General features: G+C 37.6%; 1 protein-coding gene across 6 annotated transcripts in view; it reads right to left on the bottom strand.

Annotated features, from left to right (window-relative positions):
• Positions 1–17,886, bottom strand: part of MARCHF8 (membrane associated ring-CH-type finger 8) — a 123,879-nt gene that overhangs the window by 88,784 nt on the left and 17,209 nt on the right. For 2 of the 6 annotated variants that reach the window (XM_040485758.1, XM_040485754.1), the window contains exon 2: positions 13,198–13,259. The exons of the other annotated variants lie outside the window; for them this stretch is intronic. The gene's annotated coding sequence lies outside the window, so the exon portion shown is untranslated. The remainder of the gene's footprint in view (positions 1–13,197; positions 13,260–17,886) is intronic. 6 annotated transcript variants of the gene reach the window in all.

Raw genomic sequence — 17,886 nt, 5'->3', positions numbered from 1 at the left:
TACAACTATATAAAACTTAGAACCGTATCTTTAAACTATTCCACTGGATTATTCAAGAAGAGGGGCAGAGTGGACTCCACGTACACCCAACAATGCTGCCCAATGAGAGGAGAATGCGCCCCTAAGGAAAACTGACAGAACCTGGGGTTAAGTTCTTAGCTAAAAGCAAGTCGCAGGCAAGAAAGTGGAGACATGCTGCAGACTTGAAGGCCAGTGGGTGTAGTTTAGAATGTCAAGGCGCAGAGCAACGGAGCAAGTAAGGAAGAAAATAATGTGGGGCAGTGCGACACAGCTCAAGACAGTGCACACCATCTTCTCCAATGACCCTGGGAGAGCTCAGCAGAACCACTCCACCGTATGTGTGAATTAGATGAACCAAGAATGATGACTGGGGTGAAGGACCTGGACTCACATCTGGATTCTGCAAAAGATTCTGAACCTGAGGAAAGATAAGGAGGAATACTCATGGGCATTCGTTTGTTCACGGGACAAATACAAGAATACCGAAAACACTTAGTTAACAAAAGGGAAAGAGATCTATTGTGGTTCTTTCAGCATTTCACTTCTAAGAAACGGAAGTGTGAGACTGACTTTAGGGATAGAAAACGCTTTCAATGAAGTACAGAAATAGTCTACTTCCTCTAGTTCCTCCAAGTGCTCCTCAATGTTCGTCCTACAGAGAACAGTGCCTGATCCTTAGAGGAAAAGGGGACAGAGGAAACATCAAGGTCACAGCAGCCAGAACCTTTTCTGGGCATTCACCACACAATAACAAAGTGACCTGCTTACACTTCTGCCTCCCTCACCAGACTAAGGGCAACTTGAGGGTTCAGTAATGGGGCTATAATTAGAATACAGAGACAGATTCCAGCCATTTAGCAAATGCAAACAGATGTTTCTGTTTGCTATTTCTGGGTAACAAACTACCCAAAACTTAATTGCTTCCACAGCAATGCTTTCCTATTTCTCACAATTCCATGGGTTGGCTGGGCAGCTCTTCTGTTGCCCTTACCTGACTTACTCATGCTGCTGCATTGGGCCCAGGTCAGCTGGGGACTGGACCCAGTGGGGAAGGCTGAGCCTCCCTTTCCCTGTGGCCTCCCTCCTAAGCTTCTTTGTGTAATGGCAAGCAGCACTCCAAGAGGGGAGGCTCAAAAGGGCTGGCTCACTGCACATGGTGCCTCTGCTTGCCTTGTGCCTGCTGATGTCACACTGGCCAGTTCAAGACACATGGCAAAGCCCAGCATCAGGAGTGGGGAAAGAGACTGTATCACTTGACGGAAGAAACAAGCAGACTCATGTTGCAAAAAGGCAGAGATATGGACAGGAGGTGTTTCATCAGGGGCCATTTTGTACCAAACTACCACACACTATTTGTGCTATTTTTCTCTCTGATAACAATTATTATTTTTGTTGGTAGAGATTTTTTTTTTACTATGAAGTGTTTTTATATCTATTACATCTAAAAATCAATTAGATTATGTAATATGTAAGGTGAAAAAAAAAGTTACTGGGTTCCATTTCTATTTCAGAATAAGGGATCCAAAAATACTTCACGGCTTAAAGACTAGAATTCCTTCTGACAGCAATACACATATGAAATTACCATGTTTCTTCAAAAACACATGGATCTTTTGAAGCATCTTTATTACGTTGATAGAGGAACACATTTTATAACAGAAAAATCTGACGCAGTTATAATTCATTTAAAGTGCTTCCTACAAAAGGAATTCTTTTCAAATCATATAATATAGCATATAATGCTGCTGTGAGACAGCCCCGCACCAGCCAGCTATCATCTCAGACTGGAGCAAGCACCTTCTCTACGTACTGCAGTAAAGTGGAGAAACCAGAGCGGGGCTTGCCTCACCTCTTCACACTGTGCCAAGACTCGACACTTTTAGTCTATTCAGGCTTACAATAACAATAAAGGCAGTTATAAATTTGATAACAATAACCTACTGTAGTGTGTCTAACAAATATGTAAAAAGAAGAATCACTGATAACTTTTCTACCTGTTATTATAGTTCTAATTAACTTTGGCATTTCTGTATTAGAAAGATTAACCTGAATCAATCACCGCCTTTGAAAATCACTTTTATACAATATTATTCTTCTGAAGCACAACTACCAGCTGAGCCTGTCTTGGGACCACTCTAGGAAAGACAGAGAGATCTTGCACGTGACTGGGGACATTGGCAGGACCAGACTTCCAAAGGGCTGTTTACAAAAGGGACCAAGAGGACCAAGAAATCTCCATGGGTGGGTTGAGGAGAGGGGAGGAAGGAATGACAATTCATTGTAAAGCAAGAGCCCAGGTTTAATCCATATAAAGCCACAGAGCATGACTACAGAGTGGTGGCTTGGAGGACAACATGGTGTGCATCATTCACACTATGCTGCATAAAACAGGGGAGCTGTAAATAGAGTCTTTAACTCCATTTTCTTTTTTTTTTTTTTTTTTTTAATTTTTTTTTTCAACGTTTATTTATTTTTGGGACAGAGAGAGACAGAGTATGAACGGGCGAGGGGCAGAGAGAGAGGGAGACACAGAATCCGAAACAGGCTCCAGGCTCTGAGCCATCAGCCCAGAGCCCGACGCGGGGCTCGAACTCACGGACCGCGAGATCGTGACCTGGCTGAAGTCGGACGCTTAACCGACTGCGCCACCCAGGCGCCCCTTTAACTCCATTTTCAAAAAGGCTCTGTGCAACAATAAAATTTCAAGGAGTTGGCAGCACAGGAAGTAACATCAGTTAGTCACAAATCTGATAGCACTACGGATGATAATGACCATCCTGGTGCCCTAGCCATGATGGCTGCCCTATTGACATAACGACATTTGCACTATAACAGTGACTGCATTGCCAATGCCAGGAGTGGGAGCTCTTGGTTCTGCCTCCAGCACCAGCAGGTTTTGTGTGTGGGTATGTGTGCATATATACATATGTAAATGTCTGTGTAACATCCAACTATTAACAGTGCAATTGGAGAGCATCCAGAAAGAGAACGAGAGTGGAATCACAAGGGAATTTTCACTTTTGCTATACAGATTTTTTTTTTCCGTTATGCTGTACCACAAATAAAACTTCCATTGTGAAGAAATGATACCTACATAAAGTAGAACATTTCAAGGCCTAAAGGGAAAAAAATATGTAGTAAAATCAGTAAAATTTAATACAGAATTTATGAAAAAGCCCCATTCATACTTTGACAATTCTTGCCTTAACATTTATTTATTGTTGAAAGACAGAGAGAGACAGAGTATGAGTAGGGGAGGGGGCAGAGAGAGAGGGAGACACAGGGTCTAAAGCAGGCTCCAGGCTCTGAGCTGTGAGCACAGAGCCCAACGTGGGGCTCAAACCCACAAAACGCAAGGCCATGACCCGAGCCAAAGTCGGATGCCCAACCAACTGAGCCACCCAGGTGCCCCAATTCTTGCCTTTTAAAATCAAATATTCTAAGTGAATATATCTTTAAGAAGAAAAGGTGTGGTTTAAAAAGTAATAATTTTCTGGAAATTTCAATTATTCAAGAAGAACATAAATTTTAGGAAAGGAATGAATAATTTTAGTCTGTTCTAATTATCTAGAGATGATAAGCTACTGAATAGATCATAAACTTAACAGGCCATCAGAGGAAGCACAATATAAAAGTACAAGATTCAAAGTCAGGGAACCTGGTCTCAGTCCTGGGTCTGCTACCACTGCTAGTGAGCCTGTGGCAGAACAAACATTAACAGAGAGCTTACTGTACCAAAGACCAGTTCCACGTACTCCACATATACTAAACAAATCAATCCTCACAACCCTATGATATGGATCCTACTGTTATGTCCATTTTACCAACTGGGAATTAATACAGAGAACTGGACTGCTGTGCTAAGGGTCCCTCATCTGGTGAGGACTAGCCCAGATGGTCAGCAGCAAGCCTAGTCCTAGAGTGTGTGTTCTGAATCACTTAGTTTCCTCAGTTTAGTACATCTCCCTACTTCCTGGTATAATTCATATTGAATTATAAATTCAATGAAAATATCTCTTAATGAAAAGATATAATTTTGTTAATGATAATGTCTTTTAATGACTCGTAATGAAAATATCTTCAGCTGAGGTTCTTTGGAGTCTAACAGACTAACATTGAAAAAATATATATAAGCTCACAAATTTTACTTTACACATGAAGAAATAGGTCTCTGTGAGAGCAGAAAGAACAAATACCAGAAATAATATTTGAAGTGATAAAAGCTGAGATTTTCAAAAACATACAAAAGACTTAGATCAAGATTCAAGAAAAACATAAATAAAAGTTGAAAGTAAAAGAATTAAAAATGTTAACACTCATTTCTCAACTGAGAAGTGAAAATTAAGAAATGGAGCCAAACAGGGGCGCCTGGGTGGCTCAGTCAGTTGGGTGCCTGACTTTGGCTCAGGTCATGATCTCACAGTTTGTGGGTTCGAGACCCATATTGGGCTCTGTGCTGACAGCTTGGAGCCTGGAGCCTGCTTCGGATTCTGTGTCTCCCTCCCTCTCTGTCCCTCCCCTGCTCATGCTTTCTCTCTCAAGAATAAGCTTTTTAAAAAAAGAAAGAAAAAATAAATGGAGCCAAACAGAAATCGTAGAAATGAAAAGGATGAAAATTCAAATTAAAAACTCACTGGATGGGGGCGAGGGCGTGTGGGTAGCTCAGTTGGTTAAGTGTCTGACTCTTGGTATCTGCTCAGGTCATGATCTCACAGTTGGTGAGACAGACACTGCAGAGCCTGTTGGGAATTCTCTCTCTCCCTCTCTCTCTGCTCCTCCCCTGCTTGTGCTCTAAATAAATAAATAAATAGAAACTTGTTTAAAAATGTCTTTAAAAAAAATCGCTGGATGATCTTAACAGTAGGCTGAAGATGACAGAAAGAGTCAGTGAACTGGATAAAAGACCAAAAGAAATTATCCAAGATGAGAAATGGGAGGGAAAGTTGAAAAAAAAAAAAAAATGAACAAACTCACAAATCTGTGAGATAATTTCAAGAAGTATAATATATATATAATTGGAGACACAGATAAGGAAAAGTGTGAAACTGCAGGCATAAAAAGTATATGAAAATACGATACCCAAAAACTTCTAACATTTGATGAAAAACACCAAATTGTAAATCCAAGAAACTAGTGGATACTAAGTTAGGATCAACATAAACAGAATTACACTACAGCATATCATGACCTACTGCAAAACAAAAATAAAGAGAAAAATCTTGAAAATGCCTAGAAAAAAAGAACAATAATAAACAATATGACAGCTGATTTTATCACTAAAAAAGCAGGCAAAAAACAATGAAACAACATCTATAATGCTGAAAAGAAAAAACCGTCAGCTCATAATTCCACACACAGCAAAAAATCTTTCAAAAATGAAAGACAAGATATTCAGATAAATGAAAACTAAGGAAATTCATCCCCTGTAAATGACACCTGATAAAAACTAGGATCTATAAAAAGGAATGAAGGGTTCCAGAAACGGTAAATATGTGGTAAATATAAAGAACTACCTTTCATTTTCTCCCTTTAATTTCTTTAGAAGACACAGGCTATTGAATACAAGAAGTTTAACACTGGGGCTTATAATATAGGTATATGTAAGATATATGACAATAACATCACAATGAATGGGACAGGAATAGAATTATATTTTTACAAGGTTCTTATATTTTACAGGAAGTGGTATAATAATAACTCTAAGAGTAGGAATAGATTGGGAAAGCTAAGGATGTACATTGCAATTGCAAATGTAACTGCTAAAAAATGTTCTTAAATGGAATACTAAAGAACAGTCAATTTGCCCCATAAAGGAGGGAAAAGGTAACAGAAAAAGAAAAAAAAAAGAGAGAGAGAGAGAGATCTAAACCCAACTATAGTCAATTCTCATTATTCACATTAGTTATGTTTTTAAACTTGCCATGAGTACTGAATTAGCAAATACACAACCATTACTCCTAGGTGAAATCCAGAATTAGGTTCCTGCAAGCCTTTGGCAACTACACTTTGGTCAACCAATCAATATATAACCTCGTTTTATGTTTGTTTCTGTTTCAAAACACCTTATTTAGCAAAAATATACTGTTGATTCATTAACACAGAACCCAAGACCAATAGCACTGTAACTCACACCTAAAAGGAAATTTATCTAACATGTCTATTTTCTCTGTAAGGCACATCACAGCCTCTTGTACTAAGGAACACTACATAGCACCTCACATTGTGTTTAGGGACTACTTTTTTTTTCATAAATAAAATTTTTAAATAAAAATAAATTTTAAAAAATTCATTTTTTTCAACAAAAATATGTTTTACTTGAAGCATACTTCAAAACACATGGTTCTAAAAGATATATATAATACATCCATCCAAGAAAAATAGAACACATTTTCTTCAAGTACACACAGAAGAATCCCCTTGTTAAATCACATAAGACATACACTGTATGCACTGTATGTTAGCCAACTTTACAATAAATTATATTTAAAAATAAAAATATTTTTAAAAATTACATAAGACATAACAAACATTACAAATTTAGGAAGATCGAAATCATACCAAGTATATTTTCCAACCACAGCGGTATAAAACTAAAAATCAACAATAAAACAAAGCTAGAAAATCTACAATGTCAATATTAAATATTTAATATGTAAATATTAAACAACACACTACTGCATAAGCTATGGGCCAAATAAGAAACCAAACAGCAAATAAAAATACGTCTCAAAAAAAAAAAAAAAAAGAAACATGTCATGTGAAAAGGCACTGAATACACTTCAAAAAGGACACATGCTTACAGTATGAAAGTTGAAACAAGAAAGCAGAGTATGACTTGCTCAACCTCAGCTGGAAACATGAATATCGGATGACTCAAATTTTTCACTGCCCTGTGCATATCCATGAATGTCCTTGAGAGCATTGCTGAGTACTGATTTTGGGGTTACAAATAATAACTTTTAGTAAGCAGATAAACTTGAAAATACAGAATCCGTTAACAATGAAGATCAACTGTGTATTAGTAAATACATTAAGTATAAAGGGACTAAATATTCCAATTAAATGGTTCAGATTGTCAGACTGGGGGAAAAGAGGAAGAAACAAACAAACAAGACCCAATATACCATGTCTGTAAGAAATACACTTTGAATATAAAGACAAAAGTTAAAAGCAGGATGGAGGGGCGACTGGGTGGTTCAGTTGGTTGAGCATCCAACTGTTGATTTCAGCTCAGGTCACAATCCCAGGGTGAGTGTAGAGCCTGCTTAAGATCCTCTCTTTCCCTCTGTCCCTCTCCCCTCCCTCCTTCTCTAAAAATGTTTAAAAATTAAAAAATTTTAAAAAGAGAATGGAAAAAGATATACTTAATGATAAAAAAAACCCCACAACTTTTCACAACTGACACAAAATGAAATTGTAAAAATCTGAATAGCCATGTATCTATTAAATAATTGAATTGGTTAGCCAACTCTTGCAAAAAGAAAGCTCAAAGCTCCAATGTTTCACCAGTGAATGCTATCAAACATATGAGAAAGAAAATTAGGGAGGAAACACTTCCCAACACATTTTAGATGACTTGCATAAACCTATTAGCAAAACCTAAAAAAATTACAAAACTACCACAAATCATGAATACAGGTTATAAATACAGATGAAAACACTCTTGGCAAACTAATGGAAAAATCAAAATCAGTAACTTGAAAAAGGGTAACACATCATGACCAAGTGGGGTTTATTCCAGGAATATAAAGCTGGATCAACATTTCAAACCCATTATCTTTTAATATAACAACAGATAAAACAGAAGCATTTGAAAAAAATCAACATCCATTCATTAAAAAAAAAAAAAAAGATCCATCGATTAAAAAAAAAACAAGCAAAAAACCTCTCAGAACACTACAAAGAAAAATTTCCTTTATCATATAAACCCATGGCAAATAACATAACAAAATCCTCAGGATTTCCCCACTCTGGACAAGTATGCCAACTCTCACCACCATACTTAACAACACAGAGGAGATCCTAGTCAATATAACAAGGCAAGAAAAAGAATTATAAGATATAAAAACTGGAAAGAATGATGTAAAATTGTCTCTTTTCACAGATGACATAATATTAACAAATTCCTAAGAAATCTAAATCAGTTTAGCAAGATTAATCTAGGTCAATTTAGCAAGGCTGCAGGATGCAAGGTCAATATACAAAATTCAAATGTATTTCTATATACTAGCAGCAAAACAAAAATAAAATGTTAAAAATTTATCTTAAAATAATGTCAAAAGCACAGTAACTATGAAAAATTTTAACAAAAGTCATGCATGCCCCATATACTGAAAACTAAAATATACTGAGAAAAATTAAGTATCTAAATAAATAGAGACATATACCTTGTTTGTAATTTGGAAGATTCCGTACTGAAAAGATGTTGATTCTGCCCAAATGAGGATTCCATTCACATTCCTACCAGGCATCTTACAGAAATCGGCCATTTGATTCTAAAATTTATATGGAAATGAAAAAGATCTAGAACAGGCAAAACAATCTTGAAAAAGAATAAAGTTGAAGGACTTACACATCTAGACTTATAAAGCTCAGTAATCATCAAACTATGGTTCTGGTCTAAGGACAAACAAATCACACCAGGCACACACTTATATGGTCAACTGATTTTTAAAATAGGCACCAAAGCAATTCAATGGGGGAAGAGAAAGAAAGCCTTTTCAACAAATGGTGCTAGAGGAACTGGATATCCACATCAGAACAAAAAGATAAACTTCAATCCCTATCTCACACCATAAACAAAAAATAATTTGAGATGGATCACAAATCAAAACTAAAAGCCAAAACTACAAAATTCCTAAAAATAAACTTAGGAGAATATCTTTGCACCATGACTGAAAGCAAGATGCAAAAGCATTTCACAGAATTCAATATTTGCAGGAACACTAGAATGTACCCTCATGGTGTTGGATAATACTGTCAGTATCAACATAAATCTGTTTTTAATATATATACATGCGTATACATAGATACATAAGTAAAGAATACAGATATATGTGTGCATGTGTGTGTATACACCCACAAACATATCCTGGCTCTGTCCATTAAAAGGGGCTAAGAAGTAACAACACACTAGTTGCAGTAAGTACATCACGCGCCCAAATCTTGTTCCCCACTTTTCCTTGGAGAAAAGTTTGAAGGCTGAGGCACACAAAATGAGCCCAGAGAGTCTTGTCATACCAGAAAGCAAATAAGTACTCAAAGAATTGTGGACATATAACAAGAACAATGGCATCAATTGGAAAAGGTTCACATGGACCAAATCCAAAACAATTAGAGTATCCAAATAATGAGAGTAGTAAGTTATAGGCCACTAAATACGAATATAGCTATGACTCACTCAAGTAAGCAACCAAATAAATGAGGGGTGGAGGAAAGAAGGAAAGCTCTTCTTTATAGCAGAATGTCAATAAATACAGAAGGAGGTATGGAGTTGGAAAATCACTGGATGCTAAAACCAGTGGGTAAAAGCTTGATGAGGAACATGGTATTCACAAAGTGTCAATAATTATTAACCTCAAAGGGAAAAAGTGTATCCTGGCAGTGGAAAAATCTAGCAGAGGGCAACTAAACCAAGTTTTCAATTTTCTCACCAGTACTGAAACTATCATCAAGTGGCTCCTAATACGATGCACTGAGAAAAATAAAGTTTTTTTGTTCTTTTGTGTTTTCCCTGTCTAAAATGTATAATCTGAATCTAATCATGAGGAAACTTCAGATAAGCATAAATTGAGGGACACTCTAGAAAATAACTGGTTTGTACTTTTCAAAAATTCAATGTCAAGAATGACAAAGACAGGTTGAAATACTCCAGATTAAAGGAGACTAAAAAAACATGAGCTCACTATTTATCATCCCATATTCCAGCAATGTCGATAACTCAGCTATCTCACAGTATTTTGTTCAGGCAGCTTGACTTATTAACTATCATTTACATCACAGTTCACTTTATCGACTAAACCAACTTGGTATTTTTATATCATCTAAACAGGGACAGCATGTGTCCACACTGTAAGGACAAGAGTTCGCAATCTCCACCCATTCCAAATGGCTGTGTTAGTTCTGGCATATGGTCACATAATTCTTGGCAAAGGCAATAAAAATGATGCATGCAGATTAAAAAAAAAAAAAAACAAAACTCCAGTGTGATTTTGAATTGCATACTGGGCAGGGAAAACAAAAGAACAATAAAGGACATTAGAGAGACAATTGTTCAAAATGCAGTATGAACTGTGAATTAGGTAACAATACTGTACCAATTATTAAGTTTCCTGACTAATATTTTCCTGTAGTTACATAAGAGAATGCCCTGGGGCAGGGGGCGCCTGAGTGGCTCAGTTGGCTTAAGCATCCGACTTCAGCTCAGGTCATGATCTTGCAGTTCATGAGTTCCAGCCCCATGTCGGGCTCTGTGCTTTTCAGAGCTCAGAGCCTGGAGCCTGATTCAGATTCTGTGTCTCCCTCTCTCTCTTCCCCCTCCCCCCCTCCTCTCAAAAATAAATAAACATTAAAAAAAATTTTTAAGAGAATGCCGTGATTCTTAAGAAACATACATATTAGACTAAAATTAATCAGAAAAACATGCATTTACATATATGCATAGAGAGAACATGATAAAGCTAATGGGATAAAATATAAACAATGGGGGAATCTTGATAAAAGATGTGTGGTCATTCCTTGTATTCTTATATTTCTAGAAGTTAAAAATCATATTAAAAAAGTAACACATAACATAAAAGATATAACTGAAAAACTGAAAAATGTTTTGACAAATATGACAGAAAAGGTTACTTCGTATAATATATAAAGAAACCTCATAAAGGAATAAAAAAAGTAACAAAAGACTAATGGGAAAGGATACATACTGTTGATTTACAAAAGAAACTAATAAACTTTTAAAGGAAAAAGAAAAAACATCAACTTCACCACTTTGCTAACAATTTAAATAGGCAAAGAAACACAAGATGTTTTCCATCTCTTAAATAGTTGGCAAGGATGCCTTAAAATGGCCACTCAAAACCCTGCTAGTGAGAGTGTTAATTAGAACCTTTCAAAAAAAAAAAACTTTCAGTAAAGCAAAGCAGTTCAGTAATATAAATCAACAGCCTTAAAAATATCCACACCATCTCACCCAGTGATTCTAGCTCATGACACTATCGTGAAGAAATCATCTGAACTGTGGATTTAAAATGTATGCCCAAAGATATACACCAAAGGATAAGTAGCAAAATTCTTTGAAGCAATCTATATGTTCAACAACAGAAAAATGGCTAAGTAATTAGAATACAACCATAAATGCAATATGCGGTCATTAAAAGTTATTAAAAATGGAAATTTTTTAAAAAATATTTTTTTAATGCTTATTCATTTTTGAGAGAGAGAAAGTGAGCAGGGGAGGAGCACAGAGAGAGAGGGGGACAGAGGATTCTGAAGCAGGCTCTAAGCTGAGAGCAGAGAGTCCAATGTGGGGCTCAAACTCACAAACCGTGGGATCATGACCTGAGCCGAAGATGGACATCTAACCGAGTCACCCAGACGCCCAAAAATGGGGAATGTTGAGCAATGAATGTTAAGAGAATAAAGTTTATAAAGGGGTGTCTGGGTGGCTCAGTCAGTTAAGCATCCAACTCTGAATTTCAGCTCAGGTTATGATTTTACGGTGGGCGGGATTGAGCCCCAAATCTTTGCACTGACAGCTGGAACCAGCTTGAGATTCTTTCTGTCCCTCTCTCTCTGCCCCTCCCCCGCTCACATGCAAAATAAATAATTTTTTTTTTTTAAAGAGGGAATAAGTTTATAAAAACAGGCATTCAGGATGATCCTGACTAGGTAAAAAAAAAAAAAAATTCATAAAGCACAGAATAAAAGTACTAACAACAAACACTAATTGTCTGAATATATAAGCAAGGACTGTGAACACCTGTTCCAAGTCTCAAGTTAATCTATGGGCGCTCTCCTTGCCCACCCTTCACTGTCTGCCCCCACCCAAGACAGAGCTAATGCTCCTTACATGGTTACCTGCCTTGCTCTTTCAGCACTCATCCTTTCTTAAAGACATGTCACCATCCCTAATTGCACTCATTAAATATTTGCTGCTTCTTATTTACAAATTCTCTCACCTCATATATGTAAAAAAAAACCCAAAAAACTATTAACTCTAGCTATTTAATTTACCTCAAAAATGAAATTAAAATTGAACACGGAAGTTCATCAAGAAGCAGTTTCTCTCTTCTTTGTTTCTTTCAAATAAAAACATTAAAGAGAGAACATCCCTGGAGCTTTCTTTCAAAACCCCAGACTCCCAAGGCAGGCTTCAGATAGCATTAAGACATCACATACCTGATGAGCCTGATACCAGTGTCACTTCAGCTCACTTTCATGTCAGAGAACATTTGTTAAGTCTAATCATTAGCTGCCACTAAAAAACACACTCATCTGTGTGTTGCAGTGATCAGCCACTACCCAGGGCCACACCTTAACTTCAACTCTGACCTATTCCCCATGGACTCCACTACCTCTGCCCTATTCCCCACCTTCCACTTGGCAACTTTCCACCTAATTAGCTGAGCCGAGCAGAGCACAGCCAAGGGGAGGAGGCCGTGAGCAAGGCTAGCAACATGGAGAAACCAGATGGGAGTAGGATGACCACAGCTGTGGCAGAGGGCTGGCTGAGAAGCATCCATAAGTCAGTGGTTCTCAGCCCGAGCAATTCTGCCACCCAGGGGACTTTTGGAGATATTTTTGATTGCCATAACTGTGGTAGTGTCATTGGCATCTAGTAAGAAGAGAGCAGGGATGCTGCTAAATATCCCATAATGTACAGGACAGCCACCCACAACAAAGAAGTATGCAGCCCCAAACCTCATTAGTGCTAACACTGAGACACCTGCTGTAAATTGATTTATCCACTAGTACAGGCTAATCCCAACTTAGAAGGAAAACAGCACTCAGTGGGTAAAGGAAACCTGAGGTAGGTTAGGAAACGTACATACACACACACAACTTCCAAAACAAGATGCTAAGTCAGGGTGAGAGAACTGTTCCTTCGGTGACCAAAATTCTACCTTAGGAAATAGGAAAAAGAGCATGATAATTTTAAAAACGTAGTAAGAATACCTTTTTCCCCAAGGGCTTGCTCCTCCACGTATATTTCTTCAAAGACTACTTCATAGCAGAAACTGTAAGAAGATAATACTATCAAAATTGCCCATCCAGACTGGTAAACCTCTCTAGAGAAGTTGGCAATGCACTCACACAGTCAATGACAACTTTAGCTGCAGATCTCAACAAGATCTAAGAACCCAAACTCAAAGTTCCCTGCTTAGCTTCAGAAGAAAAAAAAAAAAGAAAGAAAGAAAATAGCAGGGTGCCTGGGTGGCTCAGTGGGCTAAACGTCTGACTCTTGATTTTGGCTCAGGTCATGATCTCACAGTTCATGGGATCGGGCCCCACGTAGGGCTCTGTGCTGTTGGCAAATTCTCTCTCTGTTAGCAGTTGGGATTCTTCCTCTCTCCCTTTCTCTCTGCCCCTCCCCCGCTCAAACTTGCTCTCTCTCAAAATAAATAAGTACACTTAAAAAAAGTGGCAAACATTCACAGATCGGTCAAAACAAAGAAAACAACAGTTCTGCTCTTCCCACATGAATCATCAAAAAACTACACAAGACTTAGGAGGAATGACTTTTTTTTTTTTAAATTTTTTTATGTTTATTTAGTTTTTGAGAGAGACAGAGCACCAGTGGTGGAGGGGCAGAGAGAGGGGGAGACACGGAATCAGAAACAGGCTCCAGGCTCTGAGCTGTCAGCACAGAGTCCGACACAGGGCTTGAACTCAAAGACCCGAAGATCATGACCTGAGCCGAAGTCGGATGCTCAACTGACTGAACCTCCCAGGCGCCCTAGGAATGACATTTTCAAAACTGAGAACAAATAACACTTAGTCTACACTCTACCAAAAGGAAAAAAAAAAAAAAACTGCAGATAGAAAAGAATTTTGAATATGAATGTCATTGTTATAATTTAGTTAAAGTCTGTGACCACTCTGCCAGACTACAATATGGCTTTTCTTGATTATTTTATAACAACTTTATCATGTCACGATTTACACCCATGGGAGGCCAGAAGGTTACAAAAGTTATCCAGCACTATCCCTGGCTGAGGTATAAATCACTTTGACCTGACTCTGAAGCATCATTTGCCGGTCTGAACTTGGCCTTTCTCCTTTCAGTGTTAGGAAGGACTTAAGGTGGCCCATTTCAAAGTTGGACAGGAGTATCTGTTAGAAATGTGTCCATTATGCTGAGTCAAGAGCTCTTCCCTTCCATCCAGAAGTGTCAGTTTTGCCCTAGGTTAGAATCAGTGAAACAAACCTAATTATTGATCCATCAGCCCTTACTGTTTCTGTAAGATTATCATACCCTCCCCATCCCAAGCCTTTTTCTTTTCTTCTCCAGGCTATAAAATGTGCTCTCCTCATGAACTGTGTTATAGCTAGCTTGATTACGATTCAGTGAGAGACAAAAAACAAACAAACAAAATAGAAGAGTTAGAAGCAATCTTAGAGATCAACCAGTTCAAACCCAAACCCACTCTTATAAATGAATAAAGTAAGGCAGAGAAAAAGCAAGGTTGCTTGCTTGCCAGAGGTCAGGCAGTTATTTAAAGAAAGTCGGGAGTGGAACTCAGGTTTCCTAACTCTTATGCCTAATGCTCTCAGAACTATACAAAGTTGCAAAATATGCTGTGTTAAGTAACAGAATTGACATAATTTCTTTAAAGTTTTATAAAAAAAATAACTTTCAGTTTTAACAAGTTAAAAAAAAAAAACTTCACACCTCACATTGTCACAAACACCCTATGAAATAGTATAACTGTTATCATCCCCACTAGATGCATGGAAAACCCAGGCCCAAGGTCATACAGTAAACACTGCAGCTGGCTCCAGGGCCCATATTCTTAACTATGCTACCTGAGTAAGTACTAGAACATCTCTAACATTATCTCATCTGAATTAATAAACTTAAGACTTCCAGTAATTCTTTAAAATTTTAATGCTTTGATAGAACTTAATATAAAAGTTATCCTTCCTAAGAACATATTAAAATTCTTTAAAAATTCATGATAAATGTAAAGGATTACAGCATAAGGATTATAATTGATAAGCTATAAATTTAAATGATATATTATGCCAGTATTCCTAGCATGTCATTTTATTTTTTTTTAATTTTTGTAATGTTTGGGGTGCGTGGGTGGCTCAGTTGGTTAATCATCCGACTTTGGCTCAGGTCATGATCTCACGGCTCGTGGGTTCGAGCCCCGCGTTGGTCTCTGTGCTGACAGCTCAGAGCCTGGAGCCTGCTTTGTATTCTGTGTGTCTCTCTCTCTGCCCCTCCTCCACTCATGCTGTCTCTCTCTCTCAAAAGTAAATAAATGTTACAGAGCGTGAGTGGAGGAGGGGCAGAGAGAGACACACACAGAATACAAAGCAGGCTCCAGGCTCTGAGCTGTCAGCACAGAGACCAACGCGGGGCTCGAACCCACGAGCCGTGAGATCATGACCTGAGCCAAAGTCGGATGCTTAACCAACTGAGCCACCCAGGCGCCCCTAAAATGTCATTTTAACTTAAAGATCAGGTTATGGTATTAAAGTATCATCATCTACATCAACTACCCTGAAGAGATTCACCTAAAAGCAATCTAATCTTTCTTGGGTAACACAGAAGCGGTCCATTTACAGAATGGAGCTCTTTGAGAAACCTTAGGCAAGCAGAGTTCCATGCTCTCAACCATTTCTCAAAGACTCTCCCAAATTAAGATTGTGTGCCATAAACAAAACAAGCACTAGGCAAATATTACATCTGCCTAATTCATACTAATGTAATAAAACATAAATAAGTAATAAAAATATGGATTAAATATTTAAGATTAGCTCCTCTTCCATCAAGACTCTATTAAAATGACAGTGATGCAACTTTTAAAAAAGAAGCTTACATTTCTGGGAAGATAGAATAAATATTCTTTTCCCTACCTGTCCCCACTATATACAACTAAAAACCCTGGACATTATAATATAAAATATAAGATGCTGAAAGGCAGAGAAGAAGATAAACCAGATAGGAACCTCAAGATTCAAGGAACAACATAGTGTTGGGTTTCCTGGGTTTTCTTTTTGCTTCACACAACCCAAACTTACAGCTGAAGAATTGGCAATTCATAAACACCAAGGGGTACAGACCAAAATAAAGCCCCAAGAAAAGCCAGCTCTTTCGAACCCAACAACCAGAAAAGGGTAAGTCCAGAAAGATAAAAAACTTTAAGACAATAAAACTTTTAGACATCTTACTCCAGCCAAACACCACAGAAAAAAACTGCAGCTACACTCCTACCCAGTCCAGCAAAGACAGAAGGTAGACTAGATTTCCACTCCCACCAAGATGTAACAAAGCATCCCAGTATCCCCATCAGGATGGTATTAGAAAAAGCCAAGTTAACTAGCTGGGACTTTCATCCTCACCATTGCTATGCCTCGGTAAAAAAAAAAAAAAACAAAGTCTCAGCAAAGAAATATAGAATATAATGAAAAACCAAAAGGCAATTTCAGAACTGAAAAATATAATTACCAAAATACAAAAATCAATAGATGGACTCAAGATCAGAATGGTGGGGACAGAGAAAAGTCAGTGAACCAGAAGACAGAACAATAGAAACTACCCAATTTGAATGACAGAGAAAAAGCTGACTGAAAAAAAAAAAAAATGAATAGAGTTTCAGGTACCTGTAGGACTGTTACTAAAAAGCTAATAATCATGTCATCACAGAGTGCCAGGCTGAAAAAGCACTTGAAATAATGGCTGAAAATTCATTCCCAAATTTCACAGATGTATATACTTACAGACTCAAGATTCTGAGCAAACTCTAAACAGGATAATCCTAAAGAACTCCTCACCAAAATATGTCATAGTCAAATTTTTGAACACTACAAAAAGAGAAAACATTTTGAAAACAGTGAGAGAGCAGTGAGAACGCAGTGAGAGATTTTTCCTACAAGGGAAAAATCATTTAAATGATAGCAAATTTTTCATCAGAAACCACAGTGGCCAGAAAGAGACACAACACCTTTTCAAGGGCTGAAAGAAAAGAACTATCACCTTAGAACCCTATATCCAACAAAAATATCCTTCAGAGAGAAAAGGAAAATCAAGACATCCTGAAATGAAACTATGAAAATGTGTCACTAGCACCTGTACTCTAAAAGAATGGAATGGCTACATGATGTTCTCTAAACAGAAAAGAAAGAGAACTTTAACAAAGTACTGACAAACAGAGTTCAGCAAATATATAAAGAATTATAAGCCATGACCAAATGAAGTTTATTCCAAGGATATAAGATTTGCTAAATTTTTGAAATCTATAATGTTGATATACAACATTAAGAGGCTCGGGGAGCCTGGGTGGCTCAGTCAGTTGAGCGACCGACTTCGGCTCAGGCCATGATCTCACGGTTTATGAGTTCGAGCCCCGCGTCTGGCTCTGTGCTGCCACCTCAGAGCCTGGAGCCTGCTTCTGATTCTGTGTCTCCCTCTCTCTGACCCTCCCCCACTCATGCTCTGTCTCTCTCTGCCTCAAAAATAAACATTAAAAAGAATTTTTTTTTTAAAGGAGGCTAATGAATAAAATCACATGATCATATCAATGAATGCAGAAAAAACATCTGACAAAATTCAACACCTGTTCATGATAAAAAACTCTCAGGAAAATAAGTAAAAAATTTCCTTAATTTGATAAAAAGCATCTACCAAAACAAAAC

The sequence above is a fragment of the Herpailurus yagouaroundi genome, unplaced genomic scaffold (genome assembly GCF_014898765.1).
Source record: "Herpailurus yagouaroundi ecotype Mexico unplaced genomic scaffold, PumYag 163, whole genome shotgun sequence".
In the NCBI taxonomy this organism is placed as follows: domain Eukaryota; kingdom Metazoa; phylum Chordata; class Mammalia; order Carnivora; family Felidae; genus Herpailurus; species Herpailurus yagouaroundi.
This window is presented reverse-complemented; position numbering and strand designations above follow the sequence as displayed.